This window comes from Lontra canadensis, unplaced genomic scaffold, assembly GCF_010015895.1.
Source record: "Lontra canadensis isolate GAN:19392208 unplaced genomic scaffold, GSC_riverotter_1.0 scaffold96, whole genome shotgun sequence".
Classification (NCBI taxonomy): Eukaryota; Metazoa; Chordata; class Mammalia; order Carnivora; family Mustelidae; genus Lontra; species Lontra canadensis.
Window position 1 is genome coordinate 8,090,791 of NW_022631090.1, and position 27,787 is coordinate 8,118,577.

The window sequence follows — 27,787 nt, forward strand, 5'->3', positions numbered from 1 at the left end:
CCAGCGGGCAGGTTTAGGGCCAGGACTACCTGAATGGTTTATGTAATCAAGATATGGTTCAAGACCTTTGCCAGTTTGAATAAACTGAAGCTCTAGCCCTGCGTACTAAGCATGTATGCTTCTATAAATTGGGTCTCTTGAAAATGCATATAAATTGTTCCTTGCTTAGCATCTCACGTGATTCAATTCAGTTTTATCTTATTTTTTTTTAAGCTTTTATTTCTTTGTCAGAGAGAAAGCGCACAAGCAGGGGGAGCGGCAGGCAGAGGGAGAAGCAGATTCCCCGCTGAGCAGGGAGCCTGACATGGGACTCGATCGCAGGACCCTGGGATCATGACCTGAGCCAAAGGCAGGTGCTTAACCGACTGAGCCACCCAGGCGTCCCTCAGTCCAGTTTTATATAGACTGTTCACAGCTACTAGTGTGACAGTGCTGTACAAAATCCAAACTGTCCCCTCCTAGTGCCAGGGTGTTCATCCCTCACTGGAATCATTAAATAGCGAGTGGGGAACATTTCTGTATCCGTGGATATAGGGCTAACGGGGTATTTATTTCATTAACCTCAGGGACAGTGGCTTAAATAAGCAGAGGGGCTTATTTGTATCTTTGGCCACTGAATCCCAGCAAATTACAGCGTGAAGTCATGAAATGGTCACAGTGGATGACAGCACAAAGGGCTTGCAGAGTATCAAGCCCAGACCATCTCTAGGTCCAGGCTTAGTTCTCCCACGGGTGTGTGGTGACTGGAAGGGTTTCTGTTATAGGGCTAGTAAAAGACTGGTGTATTTTCCTCTTTTTCATGCAGAATCTTTACTTGGAGAAGTTGATTTGCATCCGCGGCAAGGGTAATCAAAAATCCTTTCTTTCCTTTTCAGGTCACAGTTTTAGAAGAAACCAAAGAGTGTGATCTACAGTGCGAGCTGTGGACCCCGCAGTTCCAGGTTAGACCAGGAGCAGACGCTGACCTCACACTTCTGATAGGTAAGTAAGTTGGCTCAGTTGTACTCCGATGCTGTGCTGTCCTTCTGCACATATGCTCCTTTGTCAAAGTCGGCCTCTCACTGACCTCCCTCTGTTCATATCTGGTTAGCACCATGACCACATACGCTCAGTCTCTCTAATGGCTCGTTATGATGATCGTGAGAGATCACGAGCCTGGGAGAATGGAACTATTAACCCATCTGGTAAATTCCAAACTCAAAGCCCAGAAGAGGCCATGATTCGACCAAAACTGATTTCATGCACCTGATAGGCGTGGAATGTAAATTGTACCTTGTGTTTTATCCCCTTGATATTTACAAGCATGACTTTCTGAAAAATGCTTTAATCCAGTTTATCCTGATGCCATGGACATCTTGGAGGAATCAGGTGTACATCAGACTTCAGTTAATATTATAGCTCGGTTTTTAGTGCTCAAGGTTGGACAAAGAAAGGCAGTGTTCTTTCAGTAACTTGAGACCTTCCAAAGGTGTCGGAGTAGCCTGATAATACTTGCATTAACCCTAGAAGTAGGGAAGATTTGAGGTGATCCTGTTGTAAGGACCTATTTAGCCAGAGTGACTCCATCTTGGTTAAAAGCCATTTTGTTGTTTGTGCAGTAAAACTTAAACTGACCCTGCCCCCCTCCCCAGAAACTTACTTAGAAGCAAGTCTGGGAAACCAGTAAAATATGGTCGGCCAGTTCCTGATAACAGAGCCCAGAAGACAAGGACGAGTCAGGCCAGGTAGAGACATCCAATCAGTAAAAAGCACACATACTGTCTCCCTAACCACCAAAAGAATGTAAACCCCACCTTTTGGGCGCCGAACTTGAGCACCAATTCTGACCAGAGTGATAGGTTAGTTCAAACAGCTACTCTAGGGTAAATTGTAATTCAATTGGCCACCTGCGTGTGGCCTAACATGACTATGCAATGTTACAATCTCATTGTCCACCTATGTATGGCCAGGCTTGTGCCCTATGAAAGTTAGTCTGTGAGGCCGGGAGGGGTCGCTCTCTTCGGAGGCGGCCCTGACCGGTCAGTCAGTCGATTCTTGAGCCTGTAAGCCGGGGGTGGTCGCTCTCTTCGGATATGGCCCTGGCTGGTCAGTCTGACTTCTAATACCTGGCATAAAACAAAGCTTTAAATAACTTTCACTTTGTCTCAGTCTCGTTTCATTTAATAACAGACCTAACACTGTTTGTCTCCCTGGACTGCTGAGGAAAAGAGCTTCTGTCATCTTCTAGGGGATAAAAAGAATGAAGTTGAAACTTCCCCTGTGAAATGTAGTCTGCTGGAGCATGAACTCGCTTGTCATTTCTTTCTAAGACGAAAGCTACCCTTGTGAATGCCAATTCTATGTTCTTCTTTTGGTCTGTGCCACAGGGCAGGCTCACAGTAATAGCGAGAGATGAGTAGCTTATGATGATGATATATTCTGTGACTTTAACAGTAACACACATGTAGGTGATTTAGAATGTTATACAAGTTTTTAGAAGATTGATTTATTTGAGAGAGTGAGTGAGCAAGAGAGCACAAGGAGAGGGAAGGGGCAGGAGGAGAAACAGACTCCCCGCTGAGCAGGGAGCCCGATGCAGGGCTCCATCCCAGGACCCCGGGATCACAACCTCAGCCAAAGGCAGATGCTTAACCCACTGAGTCACCCTGATGCCCCTCGTTCTACAAGTCTGATGAAGGAGTCCTAAGAGACTGTTTTCTAATGGTGTTACAGGTTTGTCACCTCCTACGGACCATACCCTGGGCAGTCTCTCCTGCTGACATGGTGAGCGGTCAGGGTTCCGCAGACACCGGCTTCATGTACCGTGTGTCAGTTCCTAATCTCTGTGAACCCGCAGCTGGAGCAGAGAGAGAGGAGAGCACGTGGGGAGAGGGGGAAGGCAGGACCCAAATCCCCCTGTGAGCTCCTCAACCTGCCAGCTCTGATTTTGAACAAATCTCTTTACTTCTTTACTTTTTGATCTTCAACTAATATGTAGGGCAGTTAAATGAAGAGTTCTTAAAAATGCATGGTCATGGACCTTTCCAGGACACTGATGTATATTGTGGAAATTAATTTTTAAAAGTGGACATGTGCAGAAGTTAGCAGATACCACAGGAAGTATAAAGAAAACTGGATTTCTTTTAGAAATTTTTTTATTGTATAATTAAAATGCAGTGTTGTATTAACTTCAGGTGCACAATACAATGATTCAACAATTTTATACATTACTCTGTGCTCAGCATGATTAAGTATAGTTCACCATGTGTTACCAAACATTATTTAACTCTTATTGACTACATTCCCTCTGCTATACTTTCATTTCCATGACTTATTTATTTAGAAGTCTTCATCCCCTTTATCTGTTTCTCCCACTCCCCACCCAACTCCCTTCTGGCAACCACCAGTTTGTTCTCTTTAGTTAAAAGTCTAGTTTTCTGGGGCGCCTGGGTGGCTCATTGAGCATGTGCCTTTGGTTCAGGTCATGGTCCCAGAGTCCTGGGATTGAGCCCCATGTTAGGCTCCCTGCTCAGCGGGAAGCCTCTGAGAGTGGGGAAAGAGAGGGAGAAACCCTCTCCCACTCCCTCTGCTTGTGCTCCTGCTCTCACTGTCTCTGTCAAAAAATATAATAAAAATCTGTTTTTCTTGGGACGTCTGGGTGGCTCAGTTGGTTAAGCAGCTGCCTTCGGCTCAGGTCATGATCCCAGCGTCCTGGGATAGAGTCCCACATCGGGCTCCTTGCTCTGCAGGGAGCCTGCTTCTCCCTCTGCCTCTGCCTGCCATTCTGTCTGCCTTTGCTGGCTCTCTCTCCCTCTCTCTCTCTGATAAATAAATAAAATCTAAGAAAAAAAACGTTTTTCTTGTTTTTCTTTGTTCATTTTTTTCTTAAATTATACATATGACTAAAATCATAAGGTATTTGTCTTCCTCTGATTTTTAAAATAATTTTTAAGAAAGATTTTATTTATTTTATGAAGAGAGAGGAACACAAGCAGGGGGAGTGGGAGATGGTGAAGAAGGCTTCCCACTGAGCAGGGAGCTCAATGCAGGGCTCGATCCCAGGACCCCGGGATCACGACCTGAGCTGAAGTCAGATGCTTAATGACTGAACCACCCAGGCACCCCTTTCTCTGATTTTCTTATCTCAGCATAATGTCCTCCAGGTCCATCAGTGTTGCTGCCAATGGAAAGATCCCACTTTTTAATGGCTGGGTAGTAATTCATTATATATATACACACACAAACACTATATATAAACTCACACACCACATCTTTATTCTTTCATCTATGGATGGACACTTGGTTTGCATCCTTATTGGGGCTGTTGTAAATAACGTTGCAATAAGCATAGTGCATCGATCTTTTCGAATTAGCGTTTTTGCTTTCTCTGGGTAAATATCCTGTAGTGGTAGTACTGGATCACATGGTATTTGTATTTTTAAATTTTCAGAATACTCCATACTGTTTTCCATAGCAGGTACACCACTTATCATTCCATCAACACTGCAACAGGGTCCTTTTTCTCCATATCCTCGACAATACTTGTTATTTCCTATGTTTTTGATCACAGGCATTCTGACAGCTGTAGGGTAATATTTCATTGTGATTTTGATTTGTATTTCTCTGATGATGAGTGATGTTCAGTATCTTTTCATGTGTCTGTTGGCTATTTGTATGTCTTCTTTGGAAAAAGTGTCTTCTCAGAGCCTCTGCCCACTCTTTAATTGGATTACTTGAGAGGGTTTTTTTTTTGTGTGTGTGTGTAGTTTAATTTCTTTATATATTTTAGATACTAGCCCCTTATCAGATCAATCATTTGCAAATATCTTCTCCCATTCAATAAGTTGTCTTGTCATTTTGTTGATGGTTTCCCTGGTCATGCAAAAGTTTATCTTAAGTGTAATCCCAAGAGTTTATTTATTTTCCTTGTCTGAGGAACATTAATTTGAAGAAACTATGTTTTCACCATTTTGCCTCCTTTATCATATGTGGTCACATAAGCATTGGCTTATATCTGGGCAATTTAATGCTTCCAGTATTTTTTTGGAGGAGTCTTCATGATTTTCTATGTATATTGTTGTTTGCAACATGGTGCAAAGTTAATGCGGCACTTTAACTTTCTGTCTTACCAGTATGGATGCCTACTTCTTTTTCTGGCCCAGTTGCTGCAGCTAGGACTTCCAGTACTATATTGAATAAAAGTGGCAAGAGTGGACAACCTCATTTTGTTCCTGATATTAGTGAAAAAGCTCTCAGGTTTTCTCCATTCAGTATGATGTTAGCTGTGGGTTTTTCCTATATGTTCTTTATCATATTAAAGTATGATCCCTCTAACCCCACTTTGTTGGATTTTTCATGAAAGAATGATGAATTCTGTCAGATGCTTTTCCTGCATCTACTGAGATGATCATAGGATTTTTAGCCTTCATTCGTATCATGCTGATTGACTTGTGAATACTGAACCATCTGTGCATGCCTGAATTAAATTCCAATTGATCATGGTGGATGATCCTTTGAATATATCGTATGTAATTTGCTAATATTTTGTTGAGGATTTTTGCATATGTTCATCAGAGATATTCGCCTGTACTTTTCTTTTTTTGTGATTTTACTTATTTGGGTCCTTTCTCTTTCTTTCCTGATGAATCTGCATAAGGGTCTGTCAATTTTGTTTACTGTTTCATAGAACCAGCTCCTGGTTTCATTGCTATTTCCTATTGATTTTTAGTCTCAATGTAATTTATTTCTGTTGTGATCATTATTATTTACTTTCTTCCACTTACCTGGGACTTTGTTCATTTTTTCTAGTTCCTTTAGGTGTAGAGTTAGATTATTTGAGGTTGTTCCAGTTTCTTGAGTTAGGCCTGTATTGTTATATAGTTCTTAAAGCATTTATGCTTCGTCCCAAAGATTTTGGACCAGTTTTTTTTTTTTTTCATTTTAATCTGTCTCCATGTTTATTTGTTTGATTTCTCTGATTGCCTCTCTGACCCACTGGTTGTTTAGTATCATGTTGTTTAGTCTCCATATGTTTGTTTCTTGCAGTCTTTGTCTTTTGATTTATTTCTAGTTTCAATACTGCTGTGATCAGAAAAGAAATGCATGGTACGGTTTCAATCTTCTTAAGTTTACTGAGGACTGTTCTGTGGCCTGACACTATCTATTCTGGAGTGTGTTCCATGTGCACTTGAAAAGAATGGGTATTCTGTTGTTTTTGGATGGAATGTTCTGTATGTGTCTGTTAGGTTCATTTGGTCTAAGGTGTCATTAATAGTTATTGTTGATTTTTTTTTTTTGCCTGAATGATCTATCCATTGATGTAAGTGGAGTTAAAGGCAACTACTATTTTTGTATTACCATCAATTTCTCTTTATGTCCATTAGTTAATATTTGCTTTATGCAGTTCAATGTTCCACTGTTGGGTGTATAGACATTTTTGACTTATATCCTCACGTTGGGTTAACCCCTTTATCATTATGTAATGCCCTTCTTTGTCTCTTATTATAGTCTTTGTTTTAAGGTACATTTTGTCTGACACAGTATTGCTACCCAGCTTTTTTGTTTCCTGAGTATTTTTCCATCCCCTTTCAGTCTGTATGCATCTTTAGGTCTGAGGAGAGTCTCTTATAGGCTGTACATAGATGGGTCTGTTTTTTTTCTTCCATTCCATCACCCTATGTGTTTTCACTGGAGTATTTAGATAATTTCATTTAAAGGTAGTTATGTACTTATTGCCATTGTGTTACCTTTTTTGGGGTTGTTTTTGTAGTTATTTGTTCCTTCTTCCCTTGTTCTGTGATTGATGGGTTCTATAGTGTTATGTTTGGCCTTCGTTTTATTTTTTGATTATCTATCATAGAATTTGGTTTCTGGTTACCATGAGGCTCCTATATAACACCATAAGTACATTGCAGTCTGTTATTAATTTGATGGTCATTTAAGTTCAAACACATTCTTAAAAAAAAATAAACCAAAGAGTCTTTTATTTCCCCCTTTCTGTTCTCTTCCATTATATGTTGTCATATTTTGTATTTTTATTCATCATTTTCTTATGTCTAATGATGGCCATTTCTTTTGCACTTAAAGAAGTCCCTTTAGAAAAATAATTTTCGGTGAAAATAGATAGGGAGACAAACCATAAGAGACTCTTAACTATAGGAAACAAACAGGGTTGCTGGAGGGAGTGGGTTGGCGGATGAGATAACTGGGTAATGGGCATTAAGAAGGGCACTTGATGTAATGAGCATTATATGCAATTGATGAATCACTAAATTCTACCTTAGAAACTATTAATATGCTATATATTAATTAAATTAAATTGAAAGAAACATTTTTTAAAAAGTCCCTTTAACATCTCTTGTAAAGGGGCGCCTGGGTGGCTCAATGGGTTAAAGCCTCTGCCTTCGGCTCAGGTCATGATCTCAGGGTCCTGGGATCGAGCCCCACATCGGGCTCTCTGCTCTGCAGGGAGCCTCCTTCCTCCTCTCTCTCTGCCTGCCTTTCTGCCTACTTGTGATCTCTGTCAAATGGATAAAATCTTTTTAAAAAAAAAAATAAATAAAAATTAAAATTTGAAAAAAAACAAAAAACAAAACATCTCTTGTAAAGCTGGTTTAGTGGTGTTTATCTTTGTCTGGGAAACTCTCCTTTAAATCTGAATGATTACCTTGCAATGTAGAATATTCCTGGTTGTAGGTTTTTTCCTTTTCATACTTTGAATATATCCTGCCATTGCCTGCTGGTCTGCAGTTTCTGGTGAAAAATCAGCTGACAGCATTCTGGGGTTTCTCCTATATGTAACTTATTTTTCTCGCTGCTTTAAAATTCTCCCTTTACCATTAGTTTTTGTCAATTTAATTATGTGTCATGATGCAGACCTCCTTAGGCTCATCTTGTTTGGAAATGTGATTCTCAGATTTGGATGTCTAATTCCTTCCCTAGGTTAGGGAGGTTTTCAGTTATTTCTTCAATTAAGTTTTTAACACCTTCCTCTCTTCTTGTGGGACACCTGTAATGCAAACATTTGTTTTATGTTGTCTAAGAGATCTCTTAACCTATCCGCCTTTAAAAATTTGTTTTCCTTTTTGCTGTTCAACTATGTGCTTTCCATTGCCTACCTTCCAGATGGCTGATACATTCTTCTACAGCAGTTACTCTGTTGTTGATTCCTTCTAGTGTTTGTTATTGTATGCTTCAACTCTGATGGGTGCATTTTTGTATTTTCTACCCATTTTGAAAGTCTCATTTCATTCTTCCACTCTTTTCTCCAGCTCAGTGTCTTTACAATCACTACTTTAAATTCTTTTATCAGGCATATTGCTTATCTCTGCTTCATTTAGTTCTTTTTCTGAGGTTTTCCTTTTTCTTTGTTTTAGAGAATATTCCTCTGTCTCCCCATTTTGTTTGACTTTTTTTGTTTGTATGGATTAGGTGGAACAGGTACTTCTCCTAAACTTGAAGGGAATGGCCTTGTGTCTGCTGTCCCAAATGTAGACTTTGTGCCTGGTGACTTTTGCTGGCTGACTGGAGTTGTGGCGGTATATGCTAGTTGTACCTTTAAACCATAGCTTTTTACAGAAAGTAAAAATAATAAGAAAAATGAAAAATAATACAATTTGAGAAAAAGGAAAAAAAAGAATAAAAACAAAACAAGAAGAAAAATAAAAACAAGACAGGTTTAAAACAACTGTGGCTTACTTGCTGTGCCCCAGCATTACAGGGGCTGGTATGGGCTTGTGAACTATGGACTTGCTAAGGTTGCAAGCTCCCTGTCAGCCAGATCCTGTTCTGGTCTGAGGGTTTAAGGTGAAGGGGAAGAAAGTATCCCTGCAAGCTCTTCAGGCCTTTTATTTATATTTTTTAAGTTTTTACTTATTTATTTGACAGAGCACAAGCAGGGGGAGAAGAGGGCTCCCTGGAGCCTGCTGCGGGGCTCGATCCCAGAACCTTGGGATCATGATCAGAGCTAAAGGCATTCACTTAACCAGCTAAACCACCCAGGCTCCTCCCTCCACGCCTTTTAAACTATGGCTTTTTGTGTGTGTCCCAGCATGACTGGGACTGGTGAGAGCTTGTGACCCTGGGTTTGCTGATGTCACAAAATCACTGCACCAGACTTGCGCATTATGGTATCTGGGCCCTGTTCCCATCTGGGTTTTTAAGGGAGAAGGGTAGAGTGTTTTGTTTTTTTTTTTCAAAGATTTTATTTATTTATTTGACAGAGATCACAAGTTGGCAGAGAGGCAGGCAGAGAGAGAGGAGGAAGCAGGCTCCCCGCTGAGCAGAGAGCCCGATGTGGGGCTCCATCCCAGGACCCTGAGATCATGACCTGAGCTGAAGGCAGAGGATTTAACCCACTGAGCCACCCAGGCGCCCCTAGAGTGTGTTTTATGTCTCTTTGTTTAAGGTCTCCTTGAGATCCCCACTCTTCTCAAGTCCAGTGAGTATGTTTATGACCATTATTTGGAATTCTTCATCAGATATATTGCTTATCTCCATTTCAGAATTTAGTTCTGCCAGGGTTCTGTCATCTTCTTTCATTTGGGACCTATTCTTCGGTCTCCTTATTTTGTATGTACTTGTTTCTAGGTATTAAGGAGGTCAGTTGGGGCGCCTCGGTGGCTCAGTGGGTTAAGCCTCTGCCTTTGGCTCAGGTCATGATCCCAGGGTCCTGGGATCAAGCCCCAGATCTGGCTCTCTGCTCAGCAGGGAGTCTGCTTCCCTTCCCCACCTCCCCACCCCCCCCCCCCACCTGCCTCTCTGCCTATTTGTGATCTCTGTCAAATAAATAAATAAAATAAAAAAAAAAAGAAAAAGAAAAAGAAGGTCAGCTATGTCTCCTGAGCTTGAAAGTAGGGCCCTTATAGAGAAGAGGGCCTGTGGTGCTCCGTAGCACAATGCCCCATGGTCACCAGAACCAGGCGCTGCAGTGGCATTTCCTATGTGATTTGACTGTGCCCTACTGTTGTGTCTGAGCCACATTTGCTATTGGCATGCTTTGCATGCAAATCGCAGGTTTGAATTTGCAGGTTTGAATGCTATGGATGCACCTCGCAGGGTTGTCCTGTGCTGTCGAGGGGCCTGAGGCCACCACCAGCTGGTGATTTGGCATCGTCAACATTCATGCTCGCTCTCCGCACTTAACGTCCATGTGATAGTTGCATGCACACCAAACTGCAATGTGCTCCCCGAGCTGCCCCCGCCCCCGAGAGGCTTTCGTTGGTGGGTGTGGCCAGCAGTCAGACCGGAAGTCTGCCCCCCAGTCTTTCTGCTGGGGCCTGCAGTTGCACCTGACAGCAGGGCAACTCTCCCTGTGCTGCCAGCCAAAGGACTGGGCTGCTGGGACTTAAGCATGCTGGCTTGTGTGCTTATCTCTGCCCCCACCCAACCCAGGGCAGGAGTCACTTTGGGTGGCATCAATCCTCACCACCTGGGGCTCCCTTTGGGGTGTGTCAGGGCAGCAGCCTATTTGGGAAGATGCCTGAGAAGTTGGGTTGCTCTTACAGGGTAGGTCTGCAAGGGAGCACAGGGACAGGGTTCGTGGTCCTAGCAAGACAGGTGGAGTGTTTGGGCTGGTCTGAAAGCATCCCGCTACCTAGGATGGGGTAAGGGCAGAGAAATGGTGCCTGCCAACAGTTTTGTTCCTGAAGACATCTCCTAAAACTCCCTGTCCCTCCAGCACATGCTTTGAGATGAGTAAATAAATATCCATCACGTATACTCAGCTGCTTCTCATACTCCTGCTTTTGTGCTATGTCTTGGCCCTGTTATTTGTTAAAGGTTGCTCTTTGAGGGCGGGGACTCAGTTTCCTGTTGTCTTCTGGCTCTCCCTGAGCTAAGCCCAATAATTAAAACACACAAATTAAGACAAGTTAAGCCCCTCCTGATTTTCAAAGCCAAATGGTCTAAGGACTTGTCTTCCCAGCATGGGTCCATTAGGCCTGGGGTGCCCAGAGCAGGTCCCATCCTCTCTTCTGTGCTTGGTGTCCCTCCCATTTGTGGTTAGTCTCATCAGAGCTTTGGTTCCCTTTGACTTTGTCTTTCATCACTCAAATCATATAGACCCCCTACTTGAAACTCTGCAATAATGTCCCATTAAAATTAGAATCCTAGTAACTCCCAAGCGTGGTCAGCAACAAACAAGATCTGGTTGACAGGCAGCCTGCAACCTCAGTGAGCCCACAGGCCACAAACTCACACTAGTCCCTGTAGTGCTGGGGCACAGAAAAGTAAGCCACAGTTGTTGTTTTTGTCTTCGTCCTGATCACTTAACCACATTCCTTCTTGGTTGTTTTGCCACAGATATACAGGTTTGGGGCTTTTTTCTTAACACAAACTGCTCTATTTTAAATGTACAATCAATAAATACTGACATTGCACCTAAGAAATGATCACCACCATCAAAATAAGGAACACATCCATCACATCTGAAAGTTCCCTCAGTATAATATACATAGTAATGAAAACTACACTGTTACTCCACAGTGAATCTCTAGTTATTTGTTTCATCCTAACTAGCAATTTATTAAGGCGATTTCATATGTATTTTTAAAACATGCACCTGTTGTATTTGCATGTACGGGTTTAGTGCTTTCTCCTCCAGATCAAATATTAAGGGTATTTTGAGTCTTAATCATCATGTCTTTGGCACATTTGCACCCATAAAAAAAAAATCACAGAAGAACTTTTATAGAATTATAAAATTGCAGAAGTTTAAGCATTTGGAATCCTTTAAAGTGGTTAAGAATGTGATCAAAATATATACTGTGGATGCTAGTTATGGTCCTCGACAAGCCTAGTGTTGTATTCAGGAAGTCAGCTAATTAAAGAGTATGTTAACTTATGCTTTGTGTGTGGTATAGTTCAATTTCTCTTTAATAGCAATAGACATAGAAAGGAGATGACTTATAAAATTATAAATTTCATGTTACATATTTACGAAAGGAAAAAGCTTTCCTCAACCTTCTTGGGGTCCCTGGCTGGGTCTGAAAATTAAACTGACAAAGACATGTTAACACAGCTTTTTTTGCAGATTTATTTAAGTTTTATAGGATACAGGAATTTTGTAAGGAATTGTAGAGTTGTAGATTTTTATGCTGGGTCTGACAGGTCAGGGCGCATGATGTAATTGAAATAAATGGGGGGGGTAATTCTTGGCAGCCTTTCTAACTTAGAGATAATGATGCTTCTCGAGACCTGTTTCCAGAAAGTCAGGCAAGGGATGTGGGCGAGGTCAGAGACCAACCTGTTTCTGCCATTTTCTCAAACTTCTTCCTCTTCAAATATTCAATATGCCACGGTTCTGTATTTTGGGGTGACATGTTTTAAGGCCCATCAGTATACTATGCTGCAATAAAACAATACCCTGCATAGCAGAATTACAGGGATGGAAGCTACCTAATGCATGGGATCTGATGGGATCATTAGTAATCACTTTGTTTAATTTAAATCAGTTCTTGCGCAGACTAAGCAAAAGGTAAAGCAAGAAAGCAAAAACGGCAGTTGGAATTTCAGGAGTGACAAGGCTCATTAAATGTTAGATAAAATAGCTTTAATTTAATCACACATCCTCTCCTTTCTCTTTTGCAAAACCTTTGAAATACTGTTTCCATCAGAGAGTACTTTATTTCTGGATGCCAAACACAACTCTGAATACTGATGTTTTTCCCAATAAGCTTACTATAATCTACCGTTGCTTCCTTATCACCTCTACTATATATGGGAGAAAAACACCAGCAGGAAGGATCTGGTTAGAAGCAATGAACTTCAGAAAATCCCCACTGCCTTCCTTCAATCTTCACTTCCTGATAACAGGAGTTTGGTGGAGAACGGTGGGGTGGCCACCTAGTTCTATACTTCATAGACTCCATTTTTTTTTTTAAGATTTTATTTGACAGAGAGAGATCACAAGTAGACAGAGGCAGGCAGAGGGGAGGGAAAAAGCAGGCTCTCCGCCGAGCAGAGAACCCGATGAGGGGCTCAATCCCAGGACCCTGAGATCATGACCTGAGCCAAAGGCAGAGGCCTAATCCACTGAGCCACCCAGGCGCCCCTACTTCATGGACTCTAAAGTTGGTCGTCTTGATACCAACAAAACCCAAACAGCAATCACACCTGTTCTCTGCTTAAAGTGAGCTCAATTAACTTCTTTGGATTTTTAAAAGTTTTTTATTTTAACGATTTTATTTATTTATTTAACAGATCACAAGTAGGGAAGGAGGGGGGGAAGCAGGCTCCCTGTTGAGCAGAGAGCCCAATGAGGGGCTCGATCCCAGGACCCTGAGATCATGACCTGAGCAGAAGGCAGGGGCTTAACCCACTGAACCACCCAAACGCCCCTTCTTTGAATTTTCTACTTCACTTTTTAAAAATGATACTCCTACTTTGTAGAGGCTTGGTGAAATTGAGGGTGCCCTTTCACACTATGTTAATGCCTCAGATGAATGTCTTTGAAGAAATGCCAGCTTTTTGAGTATAATATTATTTACATTTAGATTGTCACTTGTTTCATATAAGCTGCAATTACATAAGGTGCTACCCAGAGTTCCATTCTTTTGCATTGTAGAATCCTTAAAACTTTGGTATAGTTCTTTCTTTCCTGTTGGGAAGGATGAAGGATTGAAGCACAAATCAAAACTAGTTTTCAGACTTCTGATAGGAAGGAAGATAAAGTACTAACCTACTTACATACAGGAAGTTAAAATACTCTTCAAAATGCATTTTTCATGGAGATGAAATAATCACCTTTCCTACTCACTCCTTACATTACAGAGCATTACAGAAATTACTTCAGGGCTTCTAAAGAAATGTCTTCACTCTTCCAGTTACTAGAATAGATTCTAAGAGCTTGAGCATAAAATGTCTGTGGGAAGCTGTCAGTTTCATTGGTGATAAAGTATATGTCTAATGTTATAATATTCTTGTTTTAAGTAGTAGCACATTCAAAATTTCCTTTGATAATTCAGAATCCACTTAATTTGGGGCTGACATTTTCACTAGATAATCACACTGTGACCTACTTGTACATATCTGTCTACCAAAGCTTCCAGTAAATGTATATTTTGGCAAAAGCAGCACTAAAAATAATCAAGAGATTTCAGTACTCTCCTCACCAACATTTAGAATGTGTTGGTCAGTGAAGAGCAAAACCACAACCGGCAAAATAAAATGTGTGTGTTTCCTTGGGGGGAGGTGGTTAGGGTTGTTTTTAAAGATTTTATTTATTTGAAAGAAAGCAAGCACGGGGCGGGGGGAGTGGAGGAGAGGGAGAAGCAGACTCTCGCTGAGCAGAGAGCCTGACGTGGGGCTTGATCCCATGACCCTGGCTTCATGACCTGAGCTGAAGGCAGACACTTAACCTACTGAGCCACCCAGGCGCCCCAAGGTTAGGGTTTTTAAAGCAAAAGTTTTGAAGCCATTTTGGATGAAATGTGACTGGTGCTGGTATAGCTACAGTTGGACTAATCTGTACATGATTGGTTGTTATAACTAGTGCTAGGCAGAAAGTCCTTTTGGACCATTCTACCAATGCCATAGATGCCTTGACTTTTAGCTAAGGTCAGCAATAATTCTGAGAATCTGAGACAGGAGACTTAAGTCCTACTTCCTCAATGTCCTCCTGGTTCCATTTTTAAATACCCCTCTTAGCAACTCCCAATTTATTCTCTCCATTATCATTTCCCTCTTCTGATTAAGATCTTCCTTTATGTAAGAAAGCATCAATGATCAACCTTGGCTTTGTAGTCCCATTGTGATGCCTGATTGGCCAAAAGCCTACTCCAGGTCCATCAAATCTCGGGGGTGGGGGGTGGAGGGAGTCTCCTGGTTGGTAGATATTTGTCATGCCTGCTGTGCGAGTCTTAAGGCTCCGTCTGAGCAAGAAGGATGTTTAAGAAAGTGGATCTTAGGCTATGTCAACTGAAGTTTCACTTGTCATTGTTCGTGAGTGGGTCTGATGAATATTTTCAGATCTTTGAGCAACCATTATTTTGACATTTTGAGTAGAACGACAATGGGAAAGCCTAACATAATTTGGCAATAATATGTTGGCTACAAATTAAAACAAAAACAATACAATTTGTAGACCTGTTCTAGTTAAATTCTACAATGAGATCTCATGTTAGAAAGTACCAACCTCCAGCCAGAAAAAGAAACCTCAAAGGAGACAACAGTCACTGATAATTGATGGAGAAGCCTGCAGGGGATCACAGCTATTATCTTCATAATCAGAAGGATCTTCATCAGATAATCTGTTATGGATAAGTCTCTTTTCTTCATGTGATGGGAGATCAGATGGAATCTGAGAATTGTGAGGGGGAAAATAAGGAGGCCCAAAAGGCCTTGGCCAGTAATTCTCCAGCTATTTAAATGATCAAATGACCAAAGAGTGTTGGCATATGCACAAAGATGTATACTGTGGGGGGTGCATGGAATGCCAAGGTCTCATTTTTGTAAAGGAGAAGGGGGAGAGCATCTAGCCAGGGATCAGAGAACTTTGAAGGTCCAATGGTTTGGTTAAAAGAACGTATTTCTTGTAAAAGAGTACCACTGAGCTGCTGAAAGATAGCATGAGGTTTGGTGCATAATGCGTTGGTACGTTCAAGTAGGAATATCCAAAAGACTGACATAATGGCGATGACCAGCTGAAAAGGTTTTTGTTAGAACAAGTGGAAGATACACAATTTGTACAGTGGAAATCATAGGAAGGGAAGGAGTGGGTTTCCACTTTTTTTTTTTTTTTTTGGGTAATCAAAGTTCTATTGACCCAGGAGGTGCTCTTTAATTTAGGGGGAGTGAAGGGCACCTAGATGGCCCAGTTGGTTAAGTGTCTGCCTTCAGCTCAGGTCATGATGCCAGGGGCCTGGGATTGAACCCCACCTGGGGCTCCCTGTTCAGTAAGGAGTCTACTTCTCTCTCTCCCTCTCCCTCTGTGAGTGGGCTCTCTCTAGCTGGCTCTCTCAAATAAATAAATAAAATCTTTAAAAAAATGTAGGGGGAAGGAGCATAAAGCATGGAGGATTTTCTTAAGGCAAGAATATCTTGACATGAAAAGTGACAGAGGGAGGTGGTTTGCTGTAACTAATGGAAATATTTGGGACCATGGGAAAACTGTACATAGGTAACATTATGGGATCATTATTATCAATAAAGGACCCGGGGGAGCATGGTGACAAATCTAACACAAAGGTCTCCAGAAGTACCAAGGAATTGGGACATTTGAATTATAGCATTGTTTTCCCAATCAGACACTGAAATGAAAGGGAAGAGAAATAGGCCTCACAAGAATTGGTGTGACCTATCTTATGAACATAACACTGGCCTGACCCCGCATCTTGTGAGGGCAGTCTACACAGATGTCATCTGCTTCCTTTTCCAAGAAGGGGTTAGTCTGAGGTCCAGTTAGATGTTGAAGCCTTTTTAAAATAAGAAACATGAACCGACGAGTACATGCCTTCTATATCAGCAGCACAATGACTGGCCAATAATACCTGCTGGGGTCTCCTGTAGCCAGACTGGAGGGAATCTTTATGGTGGTCTTTTCTAATAAACAATGTCTCCAGCCTTCAACCTATTGATGTTTGAGGTCTTTATCTCCTAGGAGTGCACTGTGAAAAGACTGTTCTACCACTCTCTCATTTCTTTGAAGAGTTTATATTGATACCTTATAAGAAGTCATCATCTTACCTTTAAGTAAAAGTTAGGTTCATATGTACCGTGAGCTAACCTCACTGGTCTTCCAGTTACCCAGAGGGTTAGTGGATCTAAGATTCAGTTGTACCAAGGGAGGAGCTTTTGGCCATTCAAGTGGGAAAAATCCTAGTTGGGTTTTTATAATGCCACCGGCTCATTCTAAAATGTTGGAGAATTGAGGATGGAGAGGCAATATAGAAATGTTGCATAATTGGCTAAATGTGGCAAATGGCCTGCAATATTTATCCAGTGAAATAGGTCCCTCGCTCGCTATGAAGTGCCAAGGGTATTCTCCAGGTGGGAACAATCTTTTCTAATAGTATTTTTCCTACTGCTGATAGTGTAGATCTGTGATAAGGGAAAGCTTCTACCCAGTGAGAAAACGTACAAACCATTACTAAAACACATTTCTATCTTTGCAATGGTGACAGCTAGATGAAATCCAATTGCCACATCTCACAAAGGGTCCAGAGGGTAAGGAAAAATGACCCCTAGAACTGTGAAGGGGTTTCCAGGGTTATCTTTAGGGCAAATCTGACATTTCTCAGATTTTTGAGAGGCTATTTTTTTAAAGATTTTATTTATTTGACAGACAGAGATCACAAGTAGGCAGAGAGGCAGGCAGAGAGAGGGGGGAAGCAGGCTCCCCGCTGAGCAGAGAGCCCGATGTGGGGCTCGATCCCAGAACCCTGGGATCATGACCTGAGCTGAAGGCAGAGGCTTAACCCACTGAGCCACCCAGGCGCCCCCTGAGCGGCTATTTTTAAAAATTTTTTGAGAGAGAGTGTAAGCAGTGGATTAGGGGAAGAGGGAGAGAGAAATCTCCAGCGGACTCCCCACTAAGCATGGAGTTCAACACAGGACTCGATCTCATGACCCTGAGATAATGATCTGAGCTGAAATCAAGAGTCTGATGCTCAACTGACTAAGCCATCCAGGTGCCCCTTGAGGGGCTATTTTTAGAGATGGTTTCCAAAAATATTGTTTCCCCAAAAGACCATCTTGCCAATATTTGAATGGGTAAGTTCATGAATATAATTAAGAATTTGTTCTCGGAGGCAATCAGGGAGGACTGGTCTGCTCTTTGACCCATACCAAAGATTTCACTGATGATCAAATCAACAGCCTTGATGAGACCATTTTTAATCCTTTCCTGAGTCAATTTCTTGGGCCTCTCTATGTGTTTCTTCAAACTTTTAGTAAAGTCAGCCGGTAAAAGTGGATTATAATTTCCAAAGGCAGCCTGTTGGGTGGCCACATTCCCTTTTGCTTCCCCCATGGTTGCCACTGAATGATCAGGAATTTTGATAATGGCTAAAGCCTTACAGTTTTGTATAGAATCCGAGCCAAGAGTTCCAAGAGGTAACTGTTTCTAATCTGTTGTCACAGAGGTTAAAAATGCTCTTTGTTTCCTAAGCATATCAAAATCACATTTAATACCAAAAGCACAGTGGCTGTTAACATAAATGTTAGTGATCTGTCCTGCCAATGTCAGGGTGGCAGCAGGGGGAGGGACTTAGGTTAAGGTAAGTAATTCAGCCTAATAATTCAGGTCATGATCTCAGGGTCCTGGGATCGAGCCCCGTGTCAGGCTCCTGGCTCAGCGGGAAGCCTGCTTCTCCCTCTCCTGCTCCCTCTGCTTGTGTACTCTTTCTCCTTCTGTCAGATAAATCAATACCTTTAAAAAAAAAGATTTACTTATTTCAGAGAGAGCAAGCATGAGTGGGAGGGGGGCAGAGTGGGGCGGGAATCTTAAGCAGACTTCCCGCTGAATGCGGAGCCCAACACAGGGCTCGATCCCATGACCATCACAACTTAAGCCAAAATCAAGAGTTGGATGTCTAATCGACTGCACCATCCAGGTGCCCCAGGACAGTAGGATTTAAGGAATGACAGCATGCAGGAGTATTTGGGGGTGAGAGGTTCATCTACTGGACAATTAGTGCTGAAGGGGAACATATATAGTCAGTATGGAACCCATGACCATTTCTTCAGTGCTCTCAACTAATTTGCAGTGGCAGTTGTAAGCTCTCATGTAGGGTGGCAGTCCCTTGGCTGTGGAATCCAACTGTTGGCAATAGGAGCCAAGAGGCCTGTACTGGTCCCCATCTCACTGCCTTAGAATGCCATGGGCATTCCCTTCTCTTTCATGCGTGAAGAGAAAGAATGGTAGGTCATAGTTTGGGTGTCCCAGGGCTGGAGAAGTCAAGAGGCCATGCTTTATTTTTATGAGAGCTTCTTGACTTTCTTGGTCTCAAGTAAGGGGGGGGGGGTCAGGTTGGTCAGACTTGAGGAGAGAGAAAAGCGGTTGGGCCAGGGCTGGAACATTAGGTATCCGATTTCTGCAGTATCTAGCTAAGCCCCTAAGTCTGCACAGGTGGTATTTGGCGGTAGGCAGGACAACAGTCCCTGGGCTCCGTCTGGATCAAGGAGTAATCCCGGATTTGAAATAAGGTGTCCCAAGTATTTAACCTGGGGCAAACAAAATCGCAGTTTTTCTTTAGACACCTTTACCCATTTTTAGCCAGGGCCTTTAGAAGATGAAGGCTATCTTTGGTACAAGCCTCTTGAGAAGGAGAACAAAGGAACAGGTCATCCACATATTGTAACAGGGAAGAGCCTTCAGAGAATTCTAGATCTAAAATGTCTACTCTCGGGGCACCTGGGTGGCTCAGTCAGTTAAACATCTGCCTTTGACTCAGGCCATGATCCTGGGGGTCCTGGGATCAAGCCCCATGTCAGGCTCCCTATTTGGCAGAGAGCCTGCTTCTCTCTCTCCCCCTGAAGCACCTCCTGCGTGTGCACCGCTCTGTCAAATAAACAGAAATCTAAAAAAAAAAAAAGAAAGTCAGCTTTCAGCATTTGGAAAAATAAGTGGTGTAGCCCTGTGGCATAAATGTTTATGCATACTGCCCTTCCCAGATGAAGGCAAATAAGAACGGGCTTTCAGGATCACCAGGTATGCTGAAGGCACTGCAAGGTTCTAACCTGGTAAAGGTTTTGCTGTTAGGAGGAATGGTTGTGAGCAAGGTGTGAGGGCTGAGGAATAACATTATTATTGCTTGCCCTGAGGTCCTGTATAAAATTCTATACTCTTCCATGTGGTTTATGGACAAGGAGGATGAGGGTGTTACAGGACTGGGAACAACTAATCCTTTCTGTAAACAGTCCTCAATGGTAGGTTTAATTCCTTGGATGGCCTTAGTGCGTACTTTTCATCAATTTACATTTTGATGGACAGTGCAGAATGAATGGACATGATACTGGTCATATCTCAGCGACAGAGCTAGGTGAGGTTCTAGGGCAGGGGTTTTCGAGCAAGAACGGAGACAGATATTAAGGTTTTGGGATTTTCCTGAAAATTTGGATTTCAGCGTTCTGTATTTAAAAATATTTCCCCCTTTTGTGAAAAGGAGATGTGTGCCTGATGGGCTTCAAGATAATCCTGATCTAGTGAGTGAATGGGAGCCAAAGGTGTTGGGAGAAATGGATAATGTTTCTGAATAGATCCCAGCTAGATAGAATGGGATGGGAAAAGATGGTTGGAGATAAAACTGGTAAGTAAAGCCCTAATAGAGACAGGGGATTTTCCCTCTCCTCCAAACCAATATTTTGGGGGAAACTGACGTAACTGTGGTGAGGGGGAAAGGAATAAAAAGCTGCTTCTGTAAGTCCTCAGAGCAGCTCTACTGTTGAGATTGGTGAAAGGAGTACTTGAAATGGAAACAGGGAAAGCTTACTAACCTTGCCTTGAGTCAGTCTTCTCAGTTTTAGGCAATCTGTTTTTAAATGTTCCAGCTTTTATAGTAATGACAAGTACCTTTTGGAATAGTGCCACAACCCTGAAGTGGGGGTTTACTTTGGTTAGCTCTTAACTGTTGGAACTGAAGGCTCATAATCTAGGTGGCTTTCTTTTTATTAGTCTTTGAATAAGTTCAATAGTGGATCTGCAGATTAATGAGATTAGGAGTTTGCATAGTCTGCCAACTTAAATGAGTTTTCTTTATGAGGAATGGTAATAGTTCTTCAACTAAGCCATCAACAAAGATGGGATTAAAAATGGTGTAATTGGTTTGATCAATAGCAGAAAGGCCAGAGTTGTTGGCAAAGATCCTCTCTAGTTGGTTACAATAATTGAGAACAGATTCTTCAGGTTTTTGAATACACTGTTGAACCCCCCCCACCCAATCTATGGATTCTGGGAAAGCCTTAGGAATAGTTTCAGAGTCTTTCTCAGTTTAAGGGATTCTGTTCTGTCAGTGGCTCTCCATTTGGAGAAATTGTCTAGTGTTACCCCAATGGGCAAGATGCATGCAGTTCCTAGACTGTCCTCCATCAACTAGCATTGTGATTAGTTGATATAAATCAGAAAAAAAAAAACAGGTTCATATTTGATCACAATGGCAAATTCCTCAGCAAATTTATGAAGATCTTCAGTGGCTTTGGGGAATTCTTTAGCCATGGTCCATAATTCAGCTTTTGACCAGGGACGGAAGGAAGTCTAGGCAACTCCTGCTTCCCCAGGCTTAACCTTAAATGGGGCAGCAAAAAAGGGAGGGGGTAAAGGGGAGCTTTAGGTCCCGTAGGATCTGAAGAGGGGTGAGGAGGGTCTCCAGCATAGAAGCGGAGTTGAGCTAAGGATGGATATAGAGGAAAAGGAGATGGTATAGTGCATGAGTGTGAAGGAAGGAGTTTATGAGGATTTGGCCTATTTTTCTAATTTTGAAAGCCTCTTGGAAAGATCTGAATTGGAAGCTAACTGCTGTGAGGGAAGCAAATTTCTGTTTTTCATTTTAAGGCCTCTAGATACCAATTAAAAGAAGTTTTCTACTGGCTTTGTTTTTTTGGCTTTATAGCCTTTTTCCAATTGTGCATGCAAGTGAGCTAATTTTTACTCCATCTTTAGCCAGTGGAGTTTTTTTTTTTAAGGTTTTATTTATTTGAAAGAGAGAGGGAGGCAGAGCACAAGCAGGTGGAGAGGCAGAGGAAGAGGGAGAAGCAGACTCCCTGCCCAGCTGGAAGCCTGACATGGGATTCTATCCCAGGACCTGGAGATGATGGCCCAAGCTGAAGGCAGACCCTTAACCATCTAAGCCACCAGGCACCCTGCCAGTGTAGTTTTAAAAATCACCCAAAGCAATAAGAATCCAACAGGACAAGAATTTACAGTAGGAAGGACAATATTCTTTAAACCTAAAACCTGCAGGAGTCCCAGAAGAGGGTTGGTCATAAAAGCCTTTCTTAGAAGCAGGATTTCCCATGAAGTAGTACTCAGAAGACTACTAAACAGGAATCTTCCACTAGGAAACATGAGGACAGAATCCTCTCCTCAAATATGAGTGAGGATGGAAGCCAGCAAGACAGAACACCCAGCTAAAGGCCTGAACCGGAGGGAGGTTCAGGACGGAGAGGACTTAACCACCATGACTCAAAGCCACTGAAGAGACAAGTGAAATAGACTCTTATAGGTACCCACTCAAATCCACAACGGTGCTGGAGATGGTGACTGGTCACTCCTGATGCCACGTAATAACTGAAAGGCAGAACTGCAATCTGCAAAATAAAATTGGTACGTTTACTGCAGGTCTTAGGGTTTGCAATCTGGGAGACACAGAGTTAACTGAAATCAAAATTGTGCTCCAGGGCACCTGGGTGGCTCAGTCGTTAAGGTCTGCCTTCGGCTCAGGTCATGTTTCCAGGGTCCTGGGATCAAGCTCTGCATCGGGCGCCTGCTTGGTGGGAAGTCTGCTTCTTCCTCTCCCACTCCTCCTACTTATGTTTCCTCTCTCTCTCTGTTAAATAAATAAAATCTTTTTTTTTTTTTAATGTGTGTTCTGGAGAGACAAAGCTAAAGGTTTTTAAGGAGGAAAGAGGGAATTTACATAAGTTGTCTTAAATGAAATGTGACTGGTTGTTAAGAGTAGTGCCAGGAAGAAAGTCCATTTATGTTCGTGTTTTTTAAAGATTATATTTATTTATTTATTTTAGAGAGAGCATGTGCCCACGTGTGAGCAGGGTGTGGGAGGGTCAGAGGGAGAGAGAATCTTAAGCAGGCTCCATGCCCCCAATGCAGGGTTTGATCTCATGACGCTGAGATCATGACCTGAGCCAAAATCAAGAGCCAGACACTTAACCAAAGGAACCACCCGCATGCCCCCATATATGTTCAATTTGAACAAGCAGCAGACGCCTTGGCTTTTAGCTGAAGTCAGTGACAGTTCTGGGAGCCTGAGACAGAAAATATAAGTCCCACTTTTTCAGTGTCCTCCTGGCTCCATTTTAAATAACCCTCTTAGCAATGTTTACTCCATTTTATTCTGTAATCAAATGGAAGAACTTACATTCTTCCAGTGACTATCTGTATTCCTTCTCTTATTCTGAGTCCTTTTAAGAAGCAATATAAAGTAGTAATAAAATAATGTGAATTCATTGTAAAATCTGAGTTTAGCTTTGCCACCAATTGGTTGTGGTTTTAAGTCATTTATATTTCTTGGATCTTAGCTGCATCACTAAGGAGAGAAGATAGGATTAGTGGACTTCTAAAAGACCTCTTTCTGTTCACATAGGACTTGTATGGTTAATTTTTAAATTACAAGTAGATTATGTGCCTCTCCACAAATGTAGCAATAAACCATTACAGAAGGAAATTGTGGACAGTGTGTTTGTTTGGGCACTATGCTCAAAAAGCACACAGGAGGGGCACCTGGGTGGCTCAGTGGGTTAAGCCTCTGCCTTCGGCTCAGGTCATGATCTCAGGGTCCTGGGCTTTCTGCTCAGCAGGGAACCTGTTTCCTCCTCTGTCTCTGTCTGCCTCTCTGCCTACTTATGATCTCTCTCTCTATCAAATAAAATCTTAAAAGAAAACACACACACACACACACACAAGGAGCTAATTTTAGGAGGGGAAATGGGAATATGGATTCAGAGAAATCTTTTTTTTTTTAAAGATTTTGTTTATTCATTTGTCAGAGAGAGATAAAGAGAAGCAGGCTCCCAGTTGAGCAAAGAGCCCAATGCAGGACTTGATCCCAGGACCCTGGGATCATGACCCAAGCTGAAGGCAGATACTTAACCCACTGAGCCACCCAGGTACCCTGGATTCAGAAAAATTTAAACTTGGATAGCAGTGAAGCTGCTGATCAAGCTCATATCTTCTCAGTGAAGCCGGAATCAAGGTCACTGACCATGAAGACTTTGGGGAGTGTTTGAAATTTCAACATACTAGAAAAGATTGGGATAAGCCACAGTGAGATATTTTCGAGGGTCCTGGAATTGAGTACCACATTGGGCTCCTTGCTCAGCAGAGAGCCTGCTTCTCTCTCTGCCACTCCCCCTGTTGGTGCCCGCTCTGACAAAATATTTACAAAATAATAATAAAATTATTTATTCTGGGGATCTAATGAACAGCATGGTGATTGTAAAGTTGCCAAGAGATCTTAAAAAGTCCCCCCCACACACAGGTAACTGCGTAGTGGTGATGCATGTTATCTAACTCTACTGTGGTAATCAAATCCTTAGATGTACATTTATCTCTGATGTATGTATATCAAATCATATGGTACACCTTAAACTTAGACCACGTTACATGTCAATTACATCTCAGTAAATCTGGGGAAAAAATTAAATAGTAATAGCCTTCCTCTCCCTGGTGAGGGGGAGAGAAACTCTTTACCAATAGAAATTTCCTTTATGAGAGAAAGCTTGTGTCATTTTTGGAACCTTTCTTATGTTGGCTGGTTCTCAACGGCCTTTAGCTTAGAACAGTCCCTGTTCCAAAGAGACATACTTTGGGGTGGTATATTCTGGAACCTGTTCTGGAACCTGTCACCCCCATCAGATGCTCTCTCTGGCCTAGTACTGTATTTTAACCTCCCACCTTTATTCTTATAACATTTCATACAAGTGGTTTGCCTCAGCCATTTCAGAAGACATAACTATTTTATACACAGTAGCACCTCTTTTTGGATGCTAGACAATGAAGGCTGAAGTAGAAAGATTCTAATTTGCATTAATGTCCATTCATTTAAGCATTCTATCAGTACAATCTCTTTTCAAGGTTATACAGTAAAGAAATTAAACTGCTTAATAGTTCTTTAAAAAAATTAGATATTTTTAAAAGACCAGGAGTTACGAGGGATTCCACAGGGGGAATGAGATGAATTGGTAGAAACAGGAATATTTTTTTTAGGGCAGTAGAACTCTGCTATATGATAATGTAATAGTGGATACATATCCTTATGTATTTGTGAAAATCCAAAGAAATACACCGCAAATGTTGAACTGCACTGTAAACTGTGGACTTCATTACCCCTTGTAACAAATGGACCACAGTAATGCAAACTGTTAGTAATAGAGGAAACTAGAAAGTGGGAGTAGGTGAGGGATTATCTGTGAACACTGTACTTTCTAGTCATTTTTTTATAAACCTAAAACTACTCAGAAAAATAGTCTACTATTTATTTGAGAGAGACTCCATGAGTGGAGGGAGAAGCAGACTCCCTGCTAAGCAGGGAGCCTTATGTGGGACTCAATCCCAGGACCCTGGGATCAAAAACTTAAGCTGAAGTCAGACACCGAACTGACTGAGCCACCCAGGTGCCCCCACCTCTGTATCTTTTTGTAGCCTGATTGTTCATTTATTTTATTCCATTTACATTCCATTGTCTGGAGGTACCACCATTCATTTATCCATTCACCTACTGAAGGACATCTTGGTTGCTTCCATGTTTTGGCAATTAGGAATAAAGGTGCTGTAAACATTTGTGTACAGGCTTCTGTGCAGACAGGTTTTCAACTCCCTAGGGTAAATACCAACAAGTACAATCGCTGGATCTTACGGTAAGAGGATGTTTACTTTTGGATACCTGGGTGGCTCAGTCAGTTAAGCGTCTGCCTTCAGCTCAGATCATGATCCCAGGGTCCTGGAATCGAGCCCCACATCAGGCTCTCTGCTGAGGGGGAAGTCTGCTTCTCCCTCTGCCCTCCCCGAACTCATGCTCTCTCTCAAATAAAAAAATAAAACCTTTGTAAAAGGTTTTGTATGAGAACTGTCTTCTAAAGTGGCACTGAGCATCGCCACTGGGAATGAACAAGAGTTCCTGCTGTGCCACAGCCTCACCAGCATTTGGTGTTAAGGACTTATTATGAGGATTTGCTTTCTAATTAAGTCTTAGAAGTTAAGTACAATCAATTTTCAACAGCAGAACAACAAAGGTGTTCATGCTATATAAAGAAAAACTACTCTGTCCTCTCATTTTTCCATTTTTATTTTCCAGAAGTGAGAAGTGGTTTTTTACCTGAAGTTAGGGGCACAGTTCATCTTGCTACCATGATGGCCACCAGCCCTGCCTCAGCAGAGAACGGTCATGAAAATAATCAGGAACTCTGAACTTCTGAGCGTCTGAGACTTCAGCAAGCAAAAAATCCTCCATTTATTTAACATGGCATATTATTTAAGGCCTTCCTGAAACTATGTGTACATTCATAGTGGTGATCACTGCAGAGAAGTGAAGAATTCAGAACCTGACCGCAAGTTCAAGATGAGCTGCAAGGAAAAAAAATTCAAAGACCTTGGAACAGAATTCCAGCAACATCAGACCAAAGTAATGAAGCTACATAGACCCATTGTCTTGTCACATTGAGTTCGATGGTAGAAAATAATCTAGAGGTGCCTGGGGTAGCTCAGTCATTTTAACTGTCCGACTCGTGGTTTTGGCTCAGGTCGTAATCTCAGGGCGGTAGCATCAAGGCCCACAGGGCTCTGCACTCAGTGGGGAGTCTGCTGGCGGTTCTTCTCCCTTAGTTCCTGTCCGCTGCACCTCCCCCCCACCCTCGTGCACACACTCTGTCTCAAAATAAATAAATCTTTTTTAAAAAAAGAAAATGATCTTGTCAGAAGGAAAATGTGACCACAAGCAGACTTACTGGCAATTACACATTTTAGTTTCAGTAACTCTATAAAGTTTTTTCAAAACAACGTATCTTTTTCAGGTGGGGAAAAAGCTCATTAAGTTGCCCTGGATATTGTGACAGAATATGTTATAGAAGCAAAACCGTTGAGAGGAAATTGTCATGATGATTTGAAAAATTGGGTCCATGGTATTTCCTTGCAAAAAGAAAAGGTAGGTTGGTATGTAAAGTTATCTATGCCAAAATATCCCATTACACTTAAAAAATCTTTATTAAGAGATCTAAGCTTTAAAACTGATTAAATCCAAGACATTCCATCAGTCATTTAAATTTCTAGAGTTTGGTAACTCTTATGTAAGTAGAGTTCTGATTTCAAACTACTTTTCCTAACTACATTATGGAGTTCCAACGAGGATCAAAAATGCGGAAAAATTTTTGATAAGTTGTAATGTTACCTATTATAATGTTATTGGTATTAGAAAACAGCTCAGTCCCCACTGCTCTAAGACAGACTCTTGGTGCTCCACTCCCGTAGGATCAGCCTTGTTTTATCTATATGTGAACCAACTAGTCTAACAGTCCAAGGATTCTCCTTTGCATAGGTTTATCATGAAATCTAGGTTTTCATTATTTTGCAGTACTATTTCACAAGGCCTTTGATAAGGAGGCCAACTCTCTCAGTATCAGAGTGCTAGCAGAACTAGTCATTGTGTAGTGTTTGAAGTGCTCATCAAATATCAAACATCAAGTATCTATACAACTCCTCTGCAAGTACTGTGACGTCACTGAACGCTGATAAATTAATATGCAGTATATAATCTATAAAAAGTATATAATCTATAAAAAGTCACAACTGTTTACTGCTATGCACTCTGGGCTGCATATTCTATTAAAAGTATTTAAACACTGAATTATTCATAATATAGGAACATGGACTTGGATTTGGAGGTTGCTCATAAATTCCAGACCTCTCCACTACACCCATAGGCAGATAGAGGGCCCTCCCAGCACCAGCTCTCCCAGCACCACTTCTGCCCATAGGAATTGTTCCTCCTCTTCCAACTCTTTTACCTCTACTAACTTGTAATATTATACCCACCACCATCACCTTTGTTCAGGGATGTCCTGCTCCACAGTCATACTGTCTGCTCTAAATTATGAAATGAAGCAGAAATAAATATATAAACCTGAACTCCATGTACTGATTCTT

General features: G+C 41.7%; 1 long non-coding RNA gene across 1 annotated transcript; it reads left to right on the top strand.

Moving 5' to 3' along the window:
* Window positions 1–693: 693 nt before the first annotated feature.
* Window positions 694–26,112, top strand: LOC116854877. The gene is made up of 3 exons (XR_004380237.1): window positions 694–780; window positions 876–985; window positions 25,944–26,112. It is a non-coding gene; the product is annotated as an uncharacterized LOC116854877 (long non-coding RNA).
* The last annotated feature ends 1,675 nt before the right edge of the window (window positions 26,113–27,787 follow it).